The sequence below is a fragment of the Sciurus carolinensis genome, chromosome 15, assembly GCF_902686445.1.
Source record: "Sciurus carolinensis chromosome 15, mSciCar1.2, whole genome shotgun sequence".
NCBI classification, from domain to species: Eukaryota; Metazoa; Chordata; class Mammalia; order Rodentia; family Sciuridae; genus Sciurus; species Sciurus carolinensis.
In genome coordinates this window covers 40,920,226-40,934,209 of record NC_062227.1, presented here as the reverse complement: position 1 = coordinate 40,934,209, position 13,984 = coordinate 40,920,226, and the positions used below count along the sequence as shown (strand labels likewise).

The following is a 13,984-nucleotide window of genomic DNA, read 5'->3' as shown; positions in this document are numbered from 1 at the left end:
CCACAGTTGCTTTATATCAATATTACTATTATTTGCTAAATGAATAGGTCTAGTTAATAGATGTTCTTGGCAAGAACTTGTTAAACTTGTTTTCTTTTTTTCTGAGTAGGTGTGCCCTATTAAAATGTAACTACACACTGTACTTATTTCTTTGTTCTTTGTACCAATTTTTGCTACATACTCAGAACTTAGTTTTGAAGACAAAGTATTTTAAATACTTTAGAGAAGTATCAAAATACTTTACCCAAGCATCAAGAAGACAAACTACTTTTTTTGTGGTATAGTTATTTTATTTTTTATTGTAAACAAATGGGGTACAACTAGTTTCTCTGGATGTACATGAAGTAGAGGCATACCATTGTGTAATCATACATTTACATAGGGTAATGGTGTTTGATTCATTCTGTTATTTTTTCCTTCCCCCCACTCCTCCCACCCCTCTTTTCCCTGTATACAGTCCTTCCTTCCTCCATTCTTGCCCCCCTCCCACTCCCCACTATGTGTCATCATCGGCTTATCAGCGAGATCATTCGTCCTTCTGTTTTTTGAGATTGGCTTATCTCACTTAGCATGATATTCTCCAGTTTCATCCAAAGAAGACAAACTACTTTTTAAAAAAATCTCACAGTCTTTGTGACATTAAAAATGAGTTTTTCTTGGCACTATTCAGGGAAGTTGTGGTTAATTTTTAGAAAGCTTTGCTTTTGTTCATTTAAAAATAAATTATACCTTAAGCAGAGTTGCCATGTTTCTGGGTCTCAGAGCTCTTGTTTACAAAGTGGAAAAGTTATGTTAGATGAAATGAGGCCACTTTTGGTTCTAACAGTTTTTGATTTCAGAAAATACATATTTCTGTAATAAATATATTTTATTCTAAATTTAATAGAAAAGAAACTTTGAAATTGTGTTAAGAAAGATTGCTTTAGTTCTTAATGTAATGTATACTTCTCTCATGATTTTTTTGCAAGATGAACTTCTGTATCCTGTATGATAGAAATTTTTTACTTTTGTATATAACCCAGTGATTACCATACAGTATATAGTTCACATATTTTTTCAAGTAATCAAATCTTAGGTTTAGGAAGAAACATTGTTTTTATATAGTGATGCCACTTTACAAAAGAACATGGGAACCTGAGATGGTTATAAAGGACTTGTCCAAGGTCAAGTCAGGTCTTCCTTCCATGTTGACTTAGTTTCTCAATTTGAGATTTCCCAAATGTAGCTATTTTTATGGGGACAGAAAATTGCAATTCAAAGATTGAAATTACTACAACATAACACAATTATCAGAATGATAAAGGTACTAGGCATTGCTAAGATGAATGGAAAGAGTTGTACTATTTTCACAATTTTAAAAAGACTGGAGACTTCAATCAATAATTAAAATATCAAAACAATAATTTAAAATGTAGGGTCTAAACTTTGTTGCTTGTTTCTATTAGGAGAATGGAAACATTCAATTTTCATTCAGTTTGCTAAACCATTGATTTTCCCCTGGTGTAGTGGCTCACACCTGGCCTGTGAGCCCATTGACTCAAGAGGCTGAGATGGGAGTATTGAAAGTTTGAGGCCAGCTTCAGAAATTTAGTGAGGCCCTAAGAACCTGTTTCAAAATAAGAAAAAAAAATTTTTTTTCAGTGGAGTGGGTGCCTGAGGATGTAGTTTACTGGTAAAGTGTACCTGGTTCAATCTTCAGTACCAGTAAACAAAGAAACAAACCAACCATTGATTTTCAAGATTGCTTGGACACTGGCACATAGTTATCATTTTGTAGGGATATTTTTAAAATGCTAAACAATTCAGAGTAACAGCAATTATGCATATGCTTCTCCCCTTTTGTTTAGAAGAATAAAAGAAAGATACATTGAGAAATAAGCTGAAAGTGTTTTGTATTCTCTTTATAATATTTTTTTAGTCCATTCCATTTATTGATTTTTAAAATTTTTTTATTTTTTATTTTTGTATACAAATGGGATACATGTTGTTTCTCTATTTGTACCTGGAGTCAAGGCATACCATTTGTGTAATCATAAATTTACATAGGGCAATGATGTTTGATTCATTATTTTGTTTCCCTTCCCCCCACCCCTCCCACCCCTCTTTTCCCTCTATATAGTCCTTCTTTCCTCCATTCTTACCACTCTCCTTATCCCTAACCCTAAACCTAACCCTAACCCTAACGCTAACCCCTCCCACCCCCCATTATATGTCCTCATCCGCTTATCAGCGAGATCATTCGTCCTTTAGTTTTTTGAGATTGGCTTATCTCACTTAGCATGATATTCTCCAATTTCATCCATTTGCCTGCAAATGCCATAATTTTATCATTCTTCCATGGCGGAGTAATATTCCATTATATATATAATGAAATATATATTATTATGTATATATATAATATATATAATATAATATAATATATATAATATATATATAATATTATATATATTATGAAATATATATATAATGAAATATATAAATATATATTATATATTATATAATGAAATATATATATACCACAATTTCTTTATCCATTCATCAACTGAAGGGCTTCTAGGTTGGTTCCACAATCTGGCTATGGTGAATTGAGCAGCAATGAACATTGATGTGGCTGTATCTCTGTAGGATGCTGATTTTAAGTCCTTTAGGTATAGGCCAAGGAGTGGGATAGCTGGGTCAAATGGTGGTTCCATTCCAAGCTTTCTTTATAATATTGATCTGTGCAAAGATCTAGCTATATTATTTACTAAAAGTGTTTTATATTTAATTAGAAATAATATATCATCAACTACAGTTTATTGCATGATAGGTTACATCATTGAAAATAAAATGTGTCTGCCAAATATGAGTGTTTCCTCTGAATTTCATTTTTAAAGTAAAGGAGTAAGATTATGAAGTAAATCAATGGAGCTAGATTCATTTTGATCATAAACACATATGAAAATCATTAAATTACCCACAAATAACAATATGTTTCATTTTGTATACTTAATCATCTGTAATGTTATAAAGTTATAGATATCTAATACAGGGTATCAGGGAGTGTGTCAGCCTTGGATACTAATTGTCCAGTCATTTCTTACCTATGTGACTCCATTTCTTACCTATGTGACTTAACTTCTCTGTGCCTCAGTTTCTTATTGGGCTAATTATAATCTCACAATTATGTGATTTAATATCTATATGCCAGGCACAGAACAAATGCTGAATAAATGTTAGAATAAATGTTAGCTATTATTATTATAACATAGAAATAAGCATAATATAATGTTGAATACACATATACAATTTTAATTAATTTCCATTAATTTAAAAAACGTTTTTAGTTATAGATGGAGCAGAGGATCGAACCCAGTGCCTCCCATGTGCTAGCCAAGTGCTGTACCCCTAAGCTACAATCCCAGATCCCAACTTTTCTTGATTTAAAAATATGTGTTCAAATTCGTGTGAATTAACTTTTGGTGTGATAGTGTTGGTATATTCTGTTCTTTCCTCAAGTGTGTTGAATTATTTTATATTTTTTTTCAGTGTATGTGTGTAGGCACTGTGTCAGAAGGTTAGATTTTTTGTGTTGGTTCATGGGAAAAAACAAAAAACAAAACAAAACAAAACAAAAAAAAAAAACAAAAAAAACTGAAAGTGAGCTTCCCAGAGCATCTGGATCCATCCGCAGGAGCTCCTGAGAGTTTCTGAGGACTGTCTCGGGTTTTCACCCTCTAGTGAACAATGAGCAGTAAAACTGGCTCCAGGGATGGGGAGTGAAGATAATGGCATAACCAGCTTGGGAGGGCAGGCGATCACCCCAGGGTGTAGACTGGGCGAGGGGCAGAGTAGGCGGTGGAGAAGTGTAACCGGGTGGAGCTGCAGAGGTCCCAGAGCAAGTAGCGACTTGTGCTTAACACTCTGGGCGGGGCTGCACCGAGGACTGGGGAGGCTCCGGGGAGATTAGGCATGCTTGAAAGGATGGAACGCAGGTTGAAAGAGGGAGGAAATGTGCAAGTTGGCTAAAACTTGCTTGGCACGGGATGCAGTTCCTTGGGGTAACACCGCGGAAAACTTGGTAAGGAAAAGATCGGAGGGTAGGTGGGGCATGATGGAACTGTGAAAGAGACTGGGAGAAAAAAACAAAGAGGTTGGTATCAATTGAATAAAAATTTGGACACAATAGACTCCTTATGACTCAAAATGGTGCGTTAGTGCTCCTGAAGCCAATTAAGGGCTAAATGGAACAACAGCAACCCACGTGATGCTGCTCTTCATGATTTGTTCTGGATCCAGGGAATAAGAACAAGAAGTTGTTGCTGCAAGACCAAATTCAGAATTTGGTAGATGATGATGGATTTTGGTCAAATTGCAATCTTCATAATGAACTGAAGAAGCATGAAGGGTAGCGGGGTGATTCGCAGAGTGCTCTGTTTAGGGAGTTTCCTAGGGAGGTATTGAAGCTCCCAAGAAACCACCCGAAGTTATAGTTATCTCCTTACTAAAGCCCATAAACTCTATGGAGGCAACAAAGGACAGTCTGTGGGGAGAAAGGATGAATAAATAGCTCTGATCCTTTTAATTATAACTGATCCTTTACCAGATAGGGCCCCTCACCTGCTACCGAATCCTCAGATGACTAAAAGGACCGCCCTCTCAACCCCCCCCCCCTCCCCCGCAAATCATGCCTGAGATTTCTTGGAGGATTTCATTCAAGTGTTCATGGGCAGATCTGGTCGGAGACCATGTGCAGCACTGCCCATCCCCAGATGGAGACAGATGGATCCTGGATGCAGGCACCTGGTGACCTCTCTTTTATTATGAGGGAGAGCCAATAAATGAAACATTATAAAAATCTTTCCAGAGTGAAGATTTGTGTACCTCTGTGCACCTTGATCTCATGAGTGGGCAGTTCAAGAGAACTCTGTTGACCCACAGCGGTCTGTTGCCTGGTGTGCTCCAGTCTCCCAGAGCCAAGGCTTTGCTGTGGGGCAGAGCGCTGCCCGGATGCCTCTTTCCTTAGGACCATGCTTCTGCCTCACTGCACAATCATGCGGATTATTTAACTTTTTGTAATTTCATTTGATTGTAAAATAAAACAAGACTTTCAAAAGTTACTAGAGAAAGATAAATAAATTAGCATCAATGCTTTCATTTTAGAGTTTGTAAAGAACATTTTTCATAGAAAACTAAATTTTGGTATTTAGCATTTACTATGAATAAATATATAATTACATGAAATATGTTCTCTCCTGTATCTCCTCCTAAAATGAAAGGGTTGTTGACCTGCAGGAAGCATGAATCTATTTGAAGGGGAGATTCCTTTCTCCAATCCCAGTTTTTGCCTTTGGGTGCAATATGTATGGAATGGATCACCAGGAGTTGTGGCATGGGAGAGGGACTGATAAGCCACCTAGGAGAGACTCCTACCTGGGAAAAAGTCATGAGAATGTGGAGAAGAAACAAACATGGGTTGTAAGAGGTGAAGAGCCACTGATGAATATACCTGTTGAGCATTGTGTAGATTTGTCTCTTGATCCAACGTATGTCTAATTCCAATGGAAAAAGAAGTGACATATATAAAACTGAAATGATATTTTCACTAAAACTTATAAGCATAGATTACTAATACATGATACCCGATTGGAAAAAAGTCTAACAACTCTTTGCAGAACCCACTGTAGTTTCTGCAATTTGAGGATTCTGGACACCTCCCATATTCCTGGAGAGGCAAAGGTATATGACAGGAGATGAGGATAAACCTTGAAAAACTAGCTCATCCCTGATCACTGTATCCCACAGGAAAAAGTATCTGCAGAGAGAAGAAGAAGAAAACACCCGCTTGGGGCAGGTGCAAGTTCATGTGCATGCATGAAACATCTTAAGTATTCTTAGAGATCATGGGATTCCACATAGATTTCATAGGGGTAAGTGACCCTCTCACCATAGCTCAGAAACAAGAGCCAACCAGACAAGCAACCAAAGATTCATGTGCACGGATGCTCAGACCATTTACTCTATTATATCAGTCATTTAAAGGTATAAATTAGTCAAATGAGATTCAAATGGATTCTGTAGGTCAAAAAGTACTGCACATGCTTCTCATGAGGAATACAGAGGCTAGCTGAGACAGACGACTCATTGAGGCAATTAGCCTTAGGGTCTCTATGGAACTGGGATCTCAGACTGGAGGCCTAGAATTGAAACATCCTTTTTGTGTTTTCCTCTTTATCTTGAGAAAAATGAATTGAGAGTAACAACTAAATCATCATTGTGGTACCATATGAACTGGCTGTGAGGAGAAGAGGTGGCTAGCTCAAAGAGTCTTCTCCTCCTCCACCTCCTCCTCCTCATTATTATTATCATTATTATTGGTACCAGGGATTGAAACCAGGGGTACTTAACCACTGAGCTACATCACTGACCCATTTTGTTTTTTATTTTGAGACAGGATTTCCCTGAGTTGCTTGGGGCCTTGCTAAGTTGCTGAGGCTGGCTTTGAACTCTCGATCCTCCTGCGTCAGCCTCCTGAGCCACTGGGATGACAGGTGTGTGCCACCACGCCCAGGGAGTATTGTTCTTTATGCGCATCAACCATCTTCAGAATGTGACTGAAGCCTCATCACTGCCGGCTTCCCCTGGGTATGCAGCTGAATTACTTATTCTTGTCTCCAGAGGCCAAGCCCTTTCATTCCTCTGTAACTCTCTGCTCATGTGGCTTCACCTTCTTGAAGTGTCTTCTTCTCAGTCTCCATCTTTTTTCAGTCTGACAGATTCTTTTTCCCCCCAAGGGTTTATATATATTTTTATATATATTATATGTATTTATAACATATATATGTATTTATTTGTTCTAATTGGTTATACATGACAATAGAATGCATTTTGACACAAATGGAACATAACTTCTCCTTCCTCTGGCTGTGCATGGTGCTGAGTCACACCAGTAGTGTAATCATACATATAGGGTAATAATGTCTGTCTCATTCTACTGTCCTTCCCATCCCCACTGCCCTACCCTTCCTCTCACTCTCCTCTGCACAATCCAAAGTTCCTTCATTCTTCCCTACCTGCCACTGCTCCCTCATGGATCAGCTTCCCCTTATCAGAGAAAACATTCATCCTGGAACCAATCTAGACACCCTTCAATGGATGCATGGGTAAAGAAAATGTGGTACATATACACAATGGAATATTACTCAGCCTAAAAGAAGAATGAAATTATGGCATTTGCAAATAAATGGATGGAACTAGAGAACATCATGCTAAGTGAAATAAGCCAATCCCAAAAAACCAAAGGCTGAATGTTTTCTCTTATTCTTTAAGAGGCACCTTAGGTGGTTTCTTTTCTTTGCAATCTTTCTTGACTCCTGGGGAAGAACTAGTGTTCCAGTATCCATTTCTGTTGTACTATCTAGCACAATCTGGTGCATATTGCCTGCTAATCTGCCTTCTTTGTACTAGATTGTATTTTATTCATATATATTTCCTAGTACCCACCAAAGGGACAGGCTAGAGCTCATATTAGGGACCCCTGAATAGTCAAAGTCTGATTGACTAAAATAGGAAATAGAAGTAGCCTAGCTGGGCATGGTGGTGCATGCCTGTAATCCCAGTGAGGCAGAGGCAGGAGGATTGCAAGTTCAAAGCCTGCCTCAGTAACTTAGTGAGGCCCTAAGCAACTTAATGAGACCCTGTCTCAAAATAAAATATAAAAAAGGGCTGGGGATGTAGCTGTGTGGTTAAGTGCCCCTGGGTTCAATCCTTGGTACAAGAAAAGAAAAAAAAAAAAAAAAAAAAAAGTAGCCCAAAGATCTGTATGCTCTAATTCTTGCCTAATTTTTTTTTTCTGTTGTCATCGTTTGTTTCCATAACATTTTATTTTGAGATTGAGATTATTTAACAGGGATTATCTGACTAGGAATTTCATTTCAAATAAAGATGACTTTTAAAAAAATGAGATTTTTTTTCTCTGCTTTGTAATTCCAAACCCTTAGAGAAACAGTTTATTAAAAACAGATTGTTGGACAAATACTTATTTGAAGATTACATATTCTTCTTACAAAATATATTTATCACTTTGGAAATTAGGGTGCAATGGTCTTCAGTTATAATTTTCCTTTTTTTTTTTGATATTGGAGATTGAATGCAGAGGCACTTAGCCACTGAGCCACATTTCCCACAGACCTTTTTATTTTTATTTTGAGACAAGGGTCCTCTTAAGTTGCTTGGAGCCTCGACAAATTGCTGACACTGGCTTTGAACTTAATATCCTCCTGTCTCAGCCTCCTGAAGCTGCTGGGATTATAGGTGTGCCCCATCTTGCCCAGTTAGTATGGGCTTTTAATCATCTGGACAGAAAACTTTCAAATTCTCTTGCCAAGTCATCATATCTAAAACTATGAATAACAAGAAGAACAGTATCGACAAAAACTATAAAAAAGCTGTGTCACCTTGTCAACCCTCCATCAACCTCCTCACCAAGTTAAAAAAAAAAAAAAACATGTTTTAAAAAAGTTTAAAAGGTAATGCTGTTTCTGTTACACTAATGTAAAAAATCATGCTAGACTCAAGGCTAAATTTTATTAGCTCTTATGAATGCTAAATTTTGGTCACATCTAATTTCTTTGACACACTGGACTATAATTATGTTCGAAAAAAGAATTACAGTCTGTATGTCTCCCAGAATAATCCTAGTGTTGCTAGCTACAAGAGAAAGCCAAGGAAAGAAAAAATAAAAGAAAAAAGGGTTACTTGTCCTCCTCAAGCCACAGATTAAAGGAATGTGGAATGGTACATGAAGCCAGGAGCTAGTAACTTAAGGTTTTATAACATATAAAAACTTACTGTTTCATAGTGTAGTGTGCAGAGTCTACAGGGAGGATAAGGTGCTGCTATTTGCAGATTCTGGTGATCAGACTCAGACATATTTGTCACTGAAGAAAGAACTCAAGTTTATTGGTTCCTCTTCTAAGACTAATTGGATTTTGGAATAAAATCAGAAATGAAATAGCAATTGCCTGACAAAGATATTAGGATAGTTGGAGAATTTCGATGTCAGTATTCCACTTTCAGACTGTACAAACTGCACGGAAGTTCTCAGTTCTCTTTGAATGTGTAACATGTAATACATGCTAAGAAAATGGAGAAACTCCAGAAGACAATAATAAAAATAATTATTCATAATTTAAAAGAAGACTTAAAGCAATAAACTGTGTTCATTCAGTTTATAAAGTGTGAGGGAGGACAGTTATTTTCATGTCTATTCATTTAGTAAACATGTATCAATTCTTGACATAGGTTAGGTTCAATTTTAAGTGTTTGGGAAATAAACAAAAAGTCCAAAACCCCTGGGTTATTGGAGCTTATGGTTGAGTGAGAGGAGACAGACAAGAACAGTAAAATAATAGCTGAATTATGTGATATGTATTAAAGTGTTAAGTGCTTTGGTAAAAATCAAAGTGTGGAAAAGGAATTTAAGAGTGGGGACCTGGGGTTGAAGTTGTAGAATGCTTGCCTAGCACATATGAGGCACTGGGTTTGCTCCTCAGCAGCACATAAAAATAAATAAATAAAATAAAGTATTGTGTCCATCTACAACTTAAAAACAAAGAGTGGGGACCTGCCATGGTAACACAGGGTGATCAGGATAATTGTACCCATGATTTCTGAGCACAAACACCAGAGAAGAAAGCGATTATCCATGCAGATATCAGGGGGATGAACATCTCAACTGGAGGAAACATTGAATGCAAATATTTTAAAGCAGAAATACCTTAAATAAAGCAGAGGGGAAGGAGATGTCAGCAAAGTAAAGGAAAGAGTGGGACAGATGATGTGGGACCTTTGTAAAGGCATCATAAGGAATTTGATTTTTATGCTGGATGTAATAAAATTTTGCTGACTTTTAAACAGAGAGAAAATACAATTCAATGTTCATTTCCAAAGGATTCTTCTTATTGCAATGTGAAACATAGACTCCAGAGAGGTAAAAAGAAGAGTAACAGTCAGAGCAGCTAAGAGCCTAAAGAAGTAATCCAGGTGAATGATCTTGGTTGACAATGTCACTATTGTAGCCATGGATGTGGAAGGAACTTGACCTGGATAGATTTTGAGAGTTGAGTCAAGAGGCTTTGCAGACAGGTTGGATAAGGAGCATGAAAAAAAAAAAAAAAAAAAAAAGAGAGGAATTTGGTTGAAAATGTTCACTTTGATATGTCAATCATGTGTCTAAGAGGATATATTGAAGAAGCAGTTGGATACATGCATTTGGAATTCAGGAAAGGTGTTTGGGCTGGATGTATGGATGTGATAGTGATTGGTGTCTACATGGTTTTCAGACTATGAAACAAGAGGGTGTAATCAACAAAGTACAGCAAGAAAGAAGAAAAGGTAGGATTGAATCTTCTGGAATCACAAAAATGAGAGCTAAGGAAAGACAGGCAGAACCAGCAAAAGAATCAATAAGGTAAGAGAGAAAAAGTCAGTTTGCTGTACTGGGACATTTCAAAGAGAAGCAGATCAAGTATAATTGAATAAAGTCAATCAATTATATTGAATAATTTCACATGATACGAAAGATGAAAAATGCACCATTAGTTGGATCCAGTTTTTAAGAAATTGTAGAAGAGCTTGACTAAAATGGGTTTAAAAGATTGAAACGGGGGAAGAAGAAATGGTGAAATGGACAACTTTTTCCAGGAGATTTGATTAAACTAAAAGAGGAGGGAAATGGGGAGGTAACTGAGAAGAAAAGAAGGAGTAACACATTTTTGGATAGATTTTTAAAAAATTTTAAGATGAGAGAAATGGAAGTACATTTATATGTTGGTGGGAATGATTCAATATAGAAAGACAATTGAAAAAAGATGGGTGTTTTTATGTCCATTGAGGACTGAATCAGGGGGAATGTATTTCACTCCTATTAAGGAACATTCAAGATAAATATTAGAAAGACCCTCCTGACCATATATAGTAGTGAGACCAGCAGTTATTTGAAATTATCCTCTGACATTTAAAAACATTAACATAAATAATAAAGTAACTGATGTTCACGGACTATTTCCAGCAATCGAGACGCTGGAGACACGATGATGAGAGAAACCGTCTTGGGTTTCCAGGAATTCACCATAGGAGACTGACTGAGAGTACAGACCTTACAGCCAGGTTGGCTGGCTTGAATCCTGCTCTACTATAGGTCTTATTAGCTGTGTGGCTCTGGGCAGTTTACTTAAACTCTCTCTGCCTGTTTGCACCTCTTTAAAATGGGTTAATAGAGTATGTACTTCATATATCAGTTGTGAGAATAAATTAGTTAATATAATTTTAAAAAATGTCTTAAACATAGTAAGTGGTATCTATAGCTATTTATTAGCTATTAGCAGTCCAAAGTAATATTTGCTCCTTTAATGGAGATAAAAGTACCAAGGCAGCATGGAAGGGACTGGTTCATTTTGACTTAGGGGGTTGTGAGGGGTCCCAGAATACCTGTCACCGAAGCCACATTTAAATGGACCTTGCAGAAATGAGTCCAATTTAACCAGGTAGACTAAAGCTAGGCAGAGACTCCATAAGTGAAGGCTCAGAATTTGAGGGTGCAGGGTGTGCTTGAGCACAGGGAGAAGGGGAGAGTGGAAGGCTTGGCTGGGAGGTGGCCACTGGAGGCAGTTGCTGAGCCCTGGGTGCCTGCTCTGGAATTCGGACTTGCTCCTGCATACAGGGAGCTATCACAGTGCTCAAACGTGGCGTGGCGTCAGCTCAAGGAGTTGCAGAACAAGAGTCAACAGGAATGGCCCCAGGTCTCATGAGCTCCCCGTCTCTGCCTCTAGGCGGGACACCCTTCCCTTGTTTCATTGGCAGCTCCCGGTGCTCCAGCTTCTCCCTTTGCTCAGTCCCTTGGTTCCACCTTTCCTTCGTTCTCAGTTTCTCACCTTCATCCTTCTCTTTATGTACTCTAACCTTCTGCTTTACTGCTTCTTATCTTCACAGTCATCCTGGATGAGCTCTAGAAGCCTTCCTGACCCCTCTGGACAGGCAGGGCATGCTCTTCTTTTTTGCTTTTTTGGTACTGGGAATTGAACCCAGGGGTGCTTAACCACTGAGTCACATCCCTGGCCTTTATTTATTTATTTATTTATTTTTAATTTGAGACTAGGTCTTGCTACGTTGCTGAGGCTGGCCTCCAGTTTGCAATCCTCCTACTTCAGCCTCCTGAGTTGCTGAGGGTACAGGGATGCACCACTGTGTCTGGCTAGGGCATACTTTTCTTCAGGCTCCCTGAATGCTCTGGATTTCCCTTGCCAGAGCATTTATCCTGCTCCTTTCTTTTATTTTTAACTACAAACAAAACAAAGCAAACCATGACAACAAAAACAGCCTTTTAATTTCTGTGAGTGCTCCTACAGTTTGTGGAAAACAATATGCTATCTATATACTGAAAATGAATAGATCAGTGAACTAACAATCTTTAATCCTTTAGAAAATAAATGATCAGAGAATCAGGAGAAAGTGATGTTCGGAGTCAATAAAATATATTCAAGAACTATTTGTCAGGGTTTTCCCCAAGAGGCAATCCTGGGAAATCACCCACATTTTCTAGATTCGTTGTTGAATATTTTTTAACTTTGATGAAGTATTTTTTCTTTTCTTTTTAGGAAATGAGGATTTAAAAGCACTCAAACTGCATCTTCCTAAGGTCAACACTAAATGTGGAACTTTCAACTACAAGAGAAAATTGTTTGAGTGAGAGGCTACTTCCTGATAGAAATGAAATCCAGTTCATTCTGGACGATGTAGATGATGATGTATATGATGTATATGATGATTGCAGTGTATGAACATGACCATTCTGTATGGTCATCCAAGTCATCATTTCCCTAGGATCACACTAAGTCACCTACCCAGCTGCTTAGCACCCTCCTGCAGGACAGTCACGTCCCTTGCATTGGCTTAGCTTGCTGCCCCACCTGTTATGCCCACCATGAAGCTGCCAGCTGCCACCCTCTCATGAAGCTGCTGGCTGCTTCCATGGACCTTTGGGTATGTCCTTTCCATCAGAAGGAACATTTCCAGGAGATCTCTACTGTCCTCATTCTGACTTGCATTGCAGTAAATTTCACATGTGATCCCACTCACTGCTCTTTGGCATGTGCATGTGCGCACACACACACACACACACACACACACACACACACACATACACATACAACACACACTCACACTGAAATGTAACATCCTGGAATAAAGGGGTGGGGTGGGGTCCACTCACTTTCACAGAACCTTTCCCATTGCCAGTTAAGTGTTCAAAGAAGGACCCAGTTTTGCAGATACATGGAAAACGCTACGGAAATGTTTATAGATTGTTTCCTGAGTAGAGAAATGGGGATAAAAAAAAAAAAAAGACACAAACATAGAACAACTTGGACATACACCAAAATATAATTAGGTAGCACCATTCCCACAGCCTTGAATTACGGGTATTAGCATAGAAAACTTGTGTGTCTCTCTGTTAAACAAAGAATCTGCTTTAAAAAGGGCATGAAGTGAGGGAAGAAAAGAGAATGTGGTTAAGGAAACTAGAAAGATCTACTCTGGTGTTTTAAAGGAGCCTGAGTTTCATTTCATACAGGGTGTGGCGTATGAGACTGGAAAGGTGCAAGCCCACAATTACTTGTATTCTCTGAGAAATAAAATAGAAACCTGCCTACTTTGACTGAGATCTTGGAATGGGCTCACAAAGGTTAAAGAGACCTAGTTTTCTTAACTGGCTAAGATTATAAAGTGGGGGAAATTCTCAGAAAATGCGGAGTCAGGTAAGTTTTTTCCAAGTCAGAGTTTAACTGGTAAATGACACTGAGACAATTATGCAGCAAAAATCATGGACCTCCTGTAAACTCTGAAAGATGCAATGGCATAGTTATTTGATGTTGCTATGTTTGAGCTTTGGTCAGAATAGTCATCACGTGAAAGGAGGTCATTCATTTTCAGGATCCGAAAGAAATTC

At 38.0% G+C, this 13,984-nt stretch overlaps 1 long non-coding RNA gene across 1 annotated transcript; it reads left to right on the top strand.

Moving 5' to 3' along the window:
- The first annotated feature begins 3,940 nt into the window (after positions 1 to 3,940).
- LOC124965624 (uncharacterized) lies at positions 3,941 to 12,784 on the top strand. The gene is made up of 5 exons (XR_007105211.1): positions 3,941 to 4,060; positions 5,785 to 5,909; positions 6,434 to 6,624; positions 10,323 to 10,450; positions 12,636 to 12,784. It is a non-coding gene; the product is annotated as an uncharacterized LOC124965624 (long non-coding RNA).
- Positions 12,785 to 13,984: the final 1,200 nt, after the last annotated feature.